We start from the raw sequence: 12335 nt of genomic DNA, 5'->3' as shown, positions 1-12335 counted from the left end.
TTTGAGTTACACCATTAAGTTCTACTCATTTCTGTAGTCACCCATAGAACTCATGCTAGTTATAATGTTACGTTTATGTCATGTTTTGGTAATGTTAGATATTTTTTTTCTCTAAGTGGTGAGTTCCTAACATTATTAAATAATGTAAGCATTTTGGTTATACATTCATACACATATAATTTAAAGTGTACAGAGCATACACCATCATCAAAATGAATCTTATCTTCCCAGGTGTTTGAATGAATGCACTGTTTTATAACCCATTATTGATTCCTCTGTGAATTGTGTGTGGTTTTACAGTTATATTTCTCTGCTGTGAATTTAAGCTTAGAGGTTCCAAAACATTGTAACAAATCACTTGTAATGTAGAATGTATGTGCACCAGAGGCCAGCTACGCAAACCCTCACTCCACCGTTTGAGCATGTTGTGTCCAGATCACAAAAGAGTGTGTGTATGAGAATGTGTGTGTGTTTTTGTTTGTGCTGTCTAATGCATACAATTAATGTTTGAACTTTAAACCGCCATTTTGCTTGAAAATCACTAACAGCTGCCAGAGGAGAATCGCGGACGTCCTAGCTCTGAGCCGAGGAACAGAGCAGCCATATCTAAGAGTAGTAGTAAACATTCCAATTCAAGAACTCTTCAATCTTGTCTTTTATCTGTTGATGAGTTATTATTCCTAAGTATTATTTATGAGTCAGAGAATTTCCTAGCAGATGTGTCACAAGAAACCTTAGCCTCCCATTAAGGCTTAATACTCCAAAGCCATCGTTAGTCATTCAACAAACTGAACAGTCATTTTGTATCAAGTGCCCACCAGTTAGTTCAAGTGTGGCATGCAGAATGCTAATAGCCAAGCCTCTCACCTGTCGCGCCTCGCTCTGCCAAGCCCTGGGCTGGCCCGTTTAGTGTGTGGGTGCCACGGGACAAGCCCATGCGGTAAGTGATGCAGGCTTTCTCTCTTACCGTTGCTTATAATCTTATAGTTGATTTCTCTCTACTATATGTTTTCTCTTCCTTTATTTTTGAACATTTTATTTCCCTTAGAGCTTTCTGGGATTTTATTTTCTATCTTTTCTGTTCTTCTTTGCTTCTTGCATGCTTAGTGCTTTTAGTGTAGTGGTAAGTATTTTTGTGCTTTGGTAAATACATTTAGCACCCTCTAGATAATGTCCATAACGATATTGTTTGCCAATATCATTATGGAAACTTGGTGTGGGGTTTCTCCTTTCCTGGTTTATTTGATGCTGTGTATCAGATAACTTTTACACCTTTTTATATATAATTCTGATTATGTACAAAATTGTAGTGCAGCCATGTCATGTTTTCTTATTTTATTAATAATAAATAAGTAATAATCAGTACTATTACCTAAGTGCAGAACATATTTCTATTCTTGCCAGTATGTCTGTATTGATTGTTTTTTTTCTTTCTCTCTGTAGATTCAAACGGCTATTGCTGGAGTGATTGACCTGGGAACCGTGGAAACCTTCCCGGTGTTTCAAGCAGCGCAACGAGGACTTATTGACCAGGACTCCTGCCGCATTCTATTGGAAACCCAGCTCACCATGGGAGGACTTCTTCAGCCTGACTCCCCTCTCAGCCTCTCCTTGACGCAAGGTCTGGCTCAAGGCTTGGTTGACACCCACACCAGCCAATCGCTGACTGAGTTAGAAAGTTCCTTGCAACTGGTGGACAAGGCTATACCAACAGAGGGCCAGCAGCAGCATTTCTTGCCAGTAGTTGCAGCTATGCAGGAGGGACTTATCAGAGAAGCGGTGGGGCTCCGTATTCTAGAACTCCAGATGAACTCTGGTGGTCTAAAAGATTCCAGAGGAGAGAGACTGAATCTAGAGACAGCAGAAGATATGGGCCTCCTGACTCCCAGAACGCTCACCAAGCTCCAGTCATTGCTCCAGCGTCGTGAGCTCATCGACCCAAACACAGCAGAAAAGTTAAACCTGTCTGAGCTTCAGCAGCGCTGTGTCCTCAATGAAGACTCTTGCCTTTATCTCCTCCCTGTCAAACAGCAGCCCGGAGGAACCGTATGTCTCTCTTCTGGGAGAAAAGTCGGAATCTTCAGAGCTGTTCAAGAAGGCCTGATTGACCGCAAAGTGGCCGTACGACTACTTGAAGCTCAGCTGTTTGCTGGAGGTATTGCTGACCCACGCTCTGGTCACCGTCTAACAATCGAAGAGGCTGTTCGCCATGGACTGATGGACCAAGATCTGGCTTGTACCATGTTGGCCCGACAGCTACAATCCGGAGGTATTCTCGACCCTTTTAGTGGAGAGCGTCTAGGGTTGGAAGAGGCCATCCGCAGGGAGCTTTTGTCAGCTCGTTTGGCTCTATTGGTCCTCGAGTCCCTCTGGTCCTTCATGGGAGTGCTCTGGCCAGAATCAGGAGAGCTACTTCCCATTGCTGAGGCTCTACAACAGGGAACAATCTCTGGAGAACTGACGAGGAACACCCTAAGGCAGCGTCATGCCATCGGGGCGTTATACAATCCAGACACCTTCCAGACAGTGTCCCTAAACCATGCTGCAGAGGATGCTCTGGGACCAAATGTGGTAGAGGTCCTCAGAAAGATCCATATCCCGGATGTTCTCCCAAACATGAACCAAACAGGTACTCCATCTCTGAACCGTCTCAGCTGGGGTTCCACCAGCTCTTCTCCCCCTCCATCCTCTCCACCCCCTGGGTCTCCACCAGCAGGGCCCCTCTGGGAGCCAACCACCATGGATGGGATGGACCCTAAAGAACAGGCAAACCATAAGTTTCTTTATCACTTGATGACCCACAGCTATGTCGACGTCCACTCTGGAAAAAGACTGGTGCTTCTAGAGCCTGAGCTTGTGGAGCTGGTCAAAGCTACTGCATTAGTCACTGGGGCAGCCATAAAGGTCAAGCAAGTTGCGGCAGGTCATAGCTTGATCCCTGGTGGGAGAGATTTGAATTTGGCTGGTGAGGACCAGAGAGAGGACATGGAGATAGAGGAAGAGACCTGTAAAATAAGCATGCCATGCCCAAAAGATGCCTCCATCAATATTATTGATAAAACACAGTCAAGAGAGATGGATGACAAACATGATCAAATACTGCATCCTGGGTCAAAAGTGACTGAACAGAGTGAGTCTGCTTTCAACGCTAAAGCCAAAATGGGTATGGGACTTGAAGATGGAGGAGTGAAAGATGAAAACAAAACAATTACTTCTGGGGAAAGTTTCAAGGCCTCAGCTAGGGAGCTTGAAGAGGAATTATTAAAAGATTCAAGTGGAAAGAAGCTGGCAGCTACCGAACCAGCATTCAGCGACAGAGACAGTCAGAAGAGTAGTTCACCATTTAAAAACAATATCACCCAAGCTGTTAAGGGAGAGATGGCAGAAATGTCCATAGTTGATACAGAAATAAAGTCGACATCACTCACAACAGACAAAGACATTCTGACAACAATGTTCAGACAGGAAGAACCTACTGTTTTGCCTGTAACCGAAGCAGACCAAACTGTTGATCCAACTCATTCTAAAAATGAGAAAGCTATAAAACATACTCTGCGTATCCCAGAGGTCGAACACAAAACTGCTATTAAAGATACTGCCGCACAGCATGCCAAATTCAAGATTAGTGCCCCAGAGTTAGCAGCAGAGAAGACTGAGGAGGATGCTGAGCTTGAGAGGTTAGCCACAGAACTCAAGCATGGAGGTCTGATAACAGAGGAAGGCGAAAGGCTTCTACCAGATGAGGCAGTAGCCCAGGGCATCCTTCCTGGTCACACCGCAGTCAAGTTGATGGCTGAGGCTGGTCTTTTTGGAGGATTCATGGATGTTGGTACCAGTCAGTCCCTAAGTATGGAGGATGTAATGCGGGAGGGTCTCCTAGATGAAGACTTGATGTGGAGTGTGCTGAAGTCAGACAAAACACTAGCTGGCATTGTGGATGCTGAGAAAGGGCAGATCCGTGGGCTGAGGGAGGCTGCTCTGGCTGGGTTGATCGACCGCAACACCGCTGCTCGACTACTCGAAGCCCAGGTAGTTTCTGGGGGTATTATTGACCTCTGCAGAGATAAGAAAGTCTCTGCCACTCTAGCAGCTAATCTGGGTTTGATAGAGGAGGACCAGAGAGAGCAGTTGGTGGCACTAGAGAAGGCATACAAAGGAAAGGCCAGAGATCCAGAAACAGCTCTTACTAAAGCAACATTACAGCTGCAAATGGAAGGAGTTATCGACCCTGAAACAAAATCCCCGATTAATTTGGAGCATGCCATTGAGAAGGGGTTGATTAGTCGGGATGAGGCATATCAAGCTTTGTCAAAGCAAGTGGCCGAGGGTGGCATAATACACCATACATCAGGAGCACGACTGTCAGTTTCTGATGCTGTAGAAAGAGGCCTAGTAGACCGCTCTATAGCCATTGGGCTGGAGGAGCTAGAGTGGGTGTACCAGGGGAAAGTTAGTCCCTCATCACACCCCGGTGCTGCCATTTTCCAAGCATCAACAGGAGCCATTTTGGACCCTGAGACTAGACACAGGCTGACTCTAAATGAGGCACTTTCCAAGGGTCTGCTGGATGAGGACATTGCTAAAGAGGCCATGGCTTCTCCTGGTATAACACAAGGAGTACTTGACCCCCAAACCGCCAGAATTCTGCCCTATTCAGACCTTGTTAACAAGGGCAAGATAGACATAGAGACAGGAAAACGTTTCCTGGAAGTGAAGCCATTCAGAGGCATTCAGGATTTCCAATCAGGAGACAGTTTGACCCTTCCTCAGGCTATTGCATGCAATCAAGTTGACCCAGTTCCTGCTTTGAGGCTGCTCCAAAGCCAGGCAGACAGTGGCGGTATCATTGATATCTCTAGTGGAGAGAGACTCCCTTTACCTGAAGCGTCTAAGAGAGGACTAGTTGCAGAAGACATGGTCAGGGACATAGCCACTGAGCAGATGATAAAAGGAGGCTTAGTTGACCCTGCCACTGGTCAGCGGGTCTCTAGTCTCAAGAGCGCCATTGCTGCAGGACTTATATCCAGTGACATGGCTGCCAAGATCCAGGGAAAGGATTTGGAAGGTGAATTTGAGGATAGTTTTTCATCTGTTTCATCATCAACAGGCACGTATAGCCCTGCTCTTACATTCTCGGTGTCTAGCCCAGATAGCCAAACAAAGTGGTCAGGTGGAAGCACTGATATGACTTCAAAATCTCCTCTCTCAGAGAGGTTGTCAGAAAGAGACTTGGTGACCACAGAGCATGCTGGGAAGACATTGCCATCTGTTACATCAACGCAGTCACAGTTTTATGATGCAATTATGGACGAGGGGGTAGTCGTTGAGCGAGAGCCAGTGGAAGAACATGCAGTAACTGAAACAGATCATTCCATTGATGTGTTGTCTCAGTTCGCTAGCAGTGTAGAAAAAAGGATACAGCAGGCAATTAATGAAATAAAACCTAAATCCGAGGCTTCCAAACAAGGTCCCAGTCAGACACTTCAAGCAACTGAGAGCAAGGCTGATTCTACATCTTCACCAATAGATTCCATTCAGTCTATTAGTTATATTGACAAAGGTTCACAGTACAAAGTCAGACAAGAGACTGCTGTTATTGAGCCGAGTGACCAGCCTGCAAAGATGCCCAAAAAAGATCCTAGATCAGTAAATGAGAGGGCTGCAGCAGTCCATCACGTTGACGTTAATGACAGACCACTGATAGAGTCTATGGCAGTAGATTTAAGGGGTGGTAGACACAATAAAGACATATTGGAAGTGCCTACACTAAAAGACAATTTCATAAAGAGTGATGGGGCATCAGAAAAGGGTGAAAGGTTAGAGAAGGCTGAGGTGGGAAAAGAACTTAATGAAATAAAGACTGGAGCAAGAGATAGTACTGATGTTGAATATTCAGACCAGGCAACATCTTCCTTGTCTAAGGAGGCAGAGAGCAAGAGCAAGAAAAAAAGAAAGAATAAGAAGAAAGGGAAAATTCAAGAGGCTGACAGTGAAAGCAGAGCTGTGGAGAAAGCAGAGCATCCTTCAGAAAATGAGATGGTATGCACAGCGACTGATGTCCAGGCTAACGTTGCTGACTTGCCAAAATATACTGTTGAATCACAACAGAAAGATAAGAAAGCATCCACACAGGATGGTCCGTCTGCACCTGTAAAGCTTCCCAATGGAAAACGGGCAGAGGAAATGAATGATGGGAGGACCAAATCTGAAGATGATGTGGTTTCTCAAGCATCTGTTGAACTGAGCGAGCCTGCTGTTGAAGCAGATGCTATGATATCAACATTGTCCAAAGTCCATAGAGATGGTGAAAAGATAGTGGAAAAAGAGAGAGAGCAACAGAGAGAGGAGGCTGCTGTCACAGGCGAGCAGAAAGAGGGAGATTCTTCTGTCATTAAGCAAAATGAACAGGAGAAAAAGAAACAGAAGGAGGATCAATTACGTAAAAAGAAATCCAACCTGCCAGACGATGAGAAAGCAGCCTTGATACTGAAAGCAAAAGAAAGCATTTTGAAGAAAGTGTTTGAGAAAGGAGTAAGTGAGAAGCAGGCTGCAGTGGAGCTGGAGGCTCTGCGCAAGGAAGTGGGGAAGAAGGACAGTCAGGCATCACCGGTTGAAAGTCTTTCCGCTAAGATCGGAATTGTGGAAACTTCTCCAGCCAAGGATGACAGTGTAAAGCCACCTAATGCCATATCAGCACAAACAGAGGCAGGTAGGGAGAAAGAGAAGGAAGAAATTGAGGCAGGTGACGAGAAAGATGTGAGATCCTCCAGAGACAGATTTTCAGAACCCATATCAAAGGACATTGAAAAGAAGAAAGTTAGTGAAAGGCAAGGCAAAGATGAAACAAAATTGAGAGTCAAGGAAGACTTAACGAGGGAGGAACCTTCTGTCGAGGACAGTGTTAAAATGGCTACCAGACTACCTCAACCTTCTTTGAAAGAGAGAGAGAAAGTTGTCAGAGGAAATGAGTTAAAGCTGAATATCAAGGACGATGTGAGCTGCAAGGTACCTTCTATCACAGAGGGTGTGAGAGTAGACATTAGGCCATCTGAAGCCTCAGGAAAAGAGAAAGAGGAGAAGATAATTTGTGGAATGGAAGAACAAGATAACTTGACATTAATTGACAAGGCAGATATAACTGTGGATAAACCTTCTGCCAAGGACAGTGTTAGCATGGCCACCAGATTACCTGAACCTTCACTCAAAGAGAGAGATGTTATCAGAGGAAAGGAGTTAAATGCGAGCATCAAGGAGGATGTGACTGATGAGGTACCCTCTGTCACAAAGAGTGTGAGAGTAGATACCCGTCCAACGGAAGCTTTATCCAAAGACAAAGAGAAGAGCGTGAGTAGCGGAGAAAAACAAGAGATAGCTCCAGTAGACCAGCCTAAAGACACCAAGCAAGGAAAGCGCAATAAGAAAAACAAAAAGTCCAAGATACCCAGAGCGACAGACACATTACCACCTGTCACAGTGGAGAAGCCACCTGTTAATGAGCAAGAACAATCGGAGGCCTCGATGGCAACAAAAATAGTGACAAAAACAGCTCTGACCAAAGTAGAGGATGGCAGTTTGGTCTCCAGTGATAGACAGAGAACTGACCGGGATATCAACAGCACATCAGACAGTGATGTCACTGCTCCTCCAAGTCATGGTCAGGCAATCAAAATGGCCACCTCCACAGTGGTAACAAAAATAGTGACAAAAACAACTATGACCAAAATAGATTATGACAGTTTGGTTTCCAGTGATGAACAGAGAACTGGCCGGGACATCGACAGCACATCACACAGTGATGTCACTGTGCCTCCAAGTGATGTTCAGGCAAACAAAATGGTCACCTCCACAGTAAGTTCTATAGAATATAATGCCAGTCAGCAGAGGCTGCTCTCTTATACACAATTGGAGGATGAACCCCAGACTGGCATTGAAGAAAAGATTCAGGTGGTGGGGGTCAAGAAACAACCTGAGAAGGAGCCAAAGATAAAAACTAAAGATGATAAACACCTCGGAGTTGGAACCCCTGAGGCGTGTTTGCGATCAGAAATGGACCCTGCCATTGATTCCTCTGGCCTTCAGGAGGCCCCACCTTCCAAACCACAGACTCAACCTACAGAGCCACCTGTGCCTCCCAGCGTACAGCCTGATAAAATCACTGTTAAAGGAAAAAAGAAGAAAAAGCAAAAGCAGCCACAGCAGGTGGCAGGCTCTGCTCTCACTGAACCCAAATCATCCGAAGGACTCGCAAAACAACAGGATCCAGAGTCGGCACCTTGGCTTTCTGCTGAGTCGGATGCAACCACTGAGAGCTGGGGAGAGGAGGAAGAGGATGGTGGACAAATTGAAGAGACTGGCAGAAGGAAAGGACAGAGTATACCAAAGACTGGCCAGGTACCCAGTTGATGTTTGTTTTTAATCATTTGAATTCCATATATATATTTTATGCATTATTCATATTCATAATTTGTAACTATTGAATTATAATTCCTGTTATCCAATCTTGTTTTCAACTTATTGTCTTTTATTTCCTCTTTGTTTAGTCATCGTTGATCCGTCAGGAATGCCTAGAACATGACCAGAGAATTGTGGCCCTGGTCTCTATGGTGAGGCACATTGAGGTCCGCCTCAAACAGCAGCAACAGCAGTCCATCGGTCGCAGCCTCATTGCCCTTGATGACACCATCAAACAAACAGAGGTACTGTAAAGTGAGAATACTGATTTGAAGGAAATGCTGTTTGTACCTTGAGAATCTCGCTTCAAAGACCACAAGGGCTTGATATACTTTGTTGCACAGAGTTGCACACTAAAAATAGACAATCTACTGTACAAGTTCACAACGCATCAAGATTAGTTATTTGTGTTGTGCGACACCGGTGAGCAACTACAATTACTGTATAAATCATCTTTACCTGATGTTTCGAGTTTACTCTCCAGACATTGAATAATATCATTGGTTCAACATGTTTTATTCGCTGGGCAATGTGAACAGTATTGGACGTGTACAGTATGTGTATATGAGATGAGACAATTCATGTATCATCTACATTTCACAAACAATTTATACGTTTAGTAATAGTATTGAGTTGTCACAGTAATGTTACACCAGTTATTAATTGTATGTAGATATTGCACACATATTATTTTGTAGTGTCTATATGCACAATATCTAATAATGCAGATAGTATCTGCACTATTAGATATTGTGCATATAGACACTACACTATGTGCATTGTGTAGTTGAATGTATATGATTGTGTTTTACCAGTTTTGGCTATATTTTTCTTCTCCCACCCTTTTTTCCAGGCTTTGGATCTGGAACTACGTGACCTCAAACCTGAGGTCACCAAAGGAGTGGAGGCAGCTAGGAGGCTGACGGAGCCTCGCCCTAAAGACGTCCCCCCTCAGCTCCTATTGGCCCTGGAGAAAGATGGGCGGAGCTTAGATAGAGGCTACGAGGCTGCTAGATCGGTCTCTGAGAGTCTTCTGCAAGGCCTACGAGACCACAGAGACTCTTACAAGGTAAAGTGACAGTCAAAATAAATAAATAAATCAACTAATAGAAGCATGGGAGCGAAGCAGGCATATTTTTGCTGCTGAGCCGACATAATTCAATGTGAGTGATGGAGTGGGTGGGAGCAGAGTGGAGGGTAATCTACAAGAGCGGGTGTCGGAGCATGAAAACAGCCTCTTGAATGTGGAGCAGGATTTCTCCGCTCATGCCCACTGTGTCACCTCTGTGGCAGTGTTGTTGGGGTTGGACACATTTTATTAATATGGTTGCCCAGCCCAGTGAGGGCAGACTATAGTACTTGTCTGACCTTCCATATAAACTTTATTTTGCTGCGTTACTCCTCCCACAGTTTTGGTGGCACGCACTTTGGCCATTATGTCAAATCGACCGGCTTCATCGCGACACGTCTAGGTGTGCTAGATATGTTATATAGTTTATATAGTTTAATTTCAAGTCCATTGACTTGAATGGGAAAATGCAAAAATTTACTTTTCCCAAATATGGAGATGCCTGACATCATAGATGTAGACCACATGAGAATGGCACATTCCAAGATATGGGATTAATATTGATGACATCATGGACCTCCATATACGGGCATAAAAGGGACAAGGAGTGACACAGAGATCTCCATATAGTATGGCCATTAATCTATTAATTAATTAATTTTCTCCATTAACTTGAATGGGGAAAATTCAAATGGTGAGACGTAATTAATTTGCAAGTGTGACTCATGGCAACCACATTTGCAATTTCCAATTGCATCTTTCTAGTTTTCTCTCTCTCTCTCTGTCAGGAGGCAGTGACAACTGAGCAGAAGTCGCTGGGAGGACGAGTGGAGAAGCTGCTGTCCTGGCTGAAAGAGACGGAGGAACAGATGGATGGAGGGGTGATAGAGAAAGACCACAGTCTGGAGCATCTCACACAACAACTCCAGCTCTGCAAGGTGAGTTAAGCACTTAATATGCTTGCATTAAATAGATATCAAGATGACGATCTCCGTTTTAGGCACAACGTCATCGTGGCACATGATCATTGCACTCTGGATCAAACAATCACCGAAATGCCTAAAAATACAAACACAAGTTCCCTCCTTGGCTCATTGTTGCACTTGCTTTTCGTTGTTGTCTGGTGGAGACTTTGTTTTGTATTTATCATTTTAAAAATGATTTAAAATAGTGAAAATAGCTGATCTACAAGCACACAACGCCTCGCGTCTCATGCTTTTAGATCAGCTATTTTCACTAGTTAGTCAATTGTATGATGAAGGCTTTACTTTACGAAAAAAAAAAAACTTTGGAGATACGAAGTTTCTACCCGATGGTGATGTTTTTACTCTTCCCAAAGGAGTTCCAGTCATCTCTGGCAGCCCGCTCCAGTGAGGTCAACGACGCTGTGTTCGACGTCCAGGTCTTCATCTCGGAGCGGGCCCAGGACCTGGCACCCGAGCAGAGCAGGCACCTCCTGGGGCAGCTCCAGCAGCTCCAGAGGGCCTTCCACAGGGCCTCGGGCCAAGCCCAGGCCCGCGCCGAGGCCCTCTCCGCCCAGAGAGAGAGGGAGGAAGAGCTCCAGCATAGGGATAGGCTGAAACAAGAGACAGAGAAGCAGAAAGAAAGGCAGAGGCAGAATGCCAGGGAGATGGAGGTTTGGACAAACATGGTTGAAATCTAACGATCAAAGCCAGTCAGATACTGAATGCTATGCTGTGAATATAGCACTCACCACCAGCACTGTGAACATAACCAGCATATTTAACACACTTGGTTTCTTTATTGGCCATTGAAGAGCTCATTTGGGGTGTTCTTACTGCTTTGATAAGCATTACTAGCATATTTAGTGTGGTTGCCATAGGGCAACACACTATTGTTCTCTTCCAACTTTATAGAGTAACGCTTCATAGAGCCTTATGTTACCCCATATGTCCGTTGAGTTCAATGGAGGAGTGGTGCAAGCTTGAGGATTGGTCAAGCTTCACATGATATCACATGGCATCATATATAGCCGATATATAGGTAACCACAATTTCCCAGAATTGCATCTTTCTTGTTTCCATTAAAATCACATCTAACTCACATAGAATGCACTTTGACAAAGGGATTGCGAATGTGTTGCAAACATACTAACCTCAACGTTTGAATGCTTTGTTATCTCATATATCATATAATCCAAACCATGCTGTCATTTGCACTAATACACAGCAGATCACTGCTGCTATAAACATTTGGTTGGGAGCTCATTCAAATGTTATCAATTCTTTATGGAGAAATTAAACACATTTTACCATAAAGGGTTTTAACTTAATATCCAAATAAATGATCCTGGCTTTAAGTGACATGTGAATTGACCCTGACTGATCCAGGCCCCTTAATGTTAATATTATCATCACCATTACTGCTACTACTGCACAGGCTTCTATGCCAATGTTTGCCACTATCTGCATGTATCGCTATATTTAACCTGTGTGTGTTATTAAACTGTCTGCCTTGCTCTTTCAGATTGCCACAGAAGGAAATGCTTGCACCTCGATGGAAAACAGCTAGAGATTTTATAAGCAGAGAAGCATCTCTATCGCTAGAATGCTTTCATTTGTCTCTCCCTTGTCTTTCCTGACAATGGAAGAAAGGAGAGAAATAGCGAATTAAATGAAAAACATTATGTGGATGTTTCGTATTGTTAAGATGTTATTTGTTTCTGTGCTGTATGCCTGTGTGCGTGTGTGTATTCAAGTGTGCGTGTGATCTCTGGACACAATTTGCTCAAAGTGTCCACAACATTGGAAAAAAGGTTTAGAACAAATGTGCACTTAGTTGAAGTATACAAACC

The 12335-nt window shown here is 44.1% G+C and overlaps 1 protein-coding gene across 2 annotated transcripts in view; it reads left to right on the top strand.

Annotated features, from left to right (window-relative positions):
- macf1a (microtubule actin crosslinking factor 1a) overlaps positions 1 to 12335 on the top strand; it is a 189210-nt gene that overhangs the window by 48779 nt on the left and 128096 nt on the right. The window lies entirely within an intron of this gene.

The sequence above is a fragment of the Nannobrachium achirus genome, assembly GCF_963921795.1.
Source record: "Nannobrachium achirus genome assembly, chromosome: 10".
NCBI lineage: Eukaryota > Metazoa > Chordata > Actinopteri > Myctophiformes > Myctophidae > Nannobrachium > Nannobrachium achirus.
This window is presented reverse-complemented; position numbering and strand designations above follow the sequence as displayed.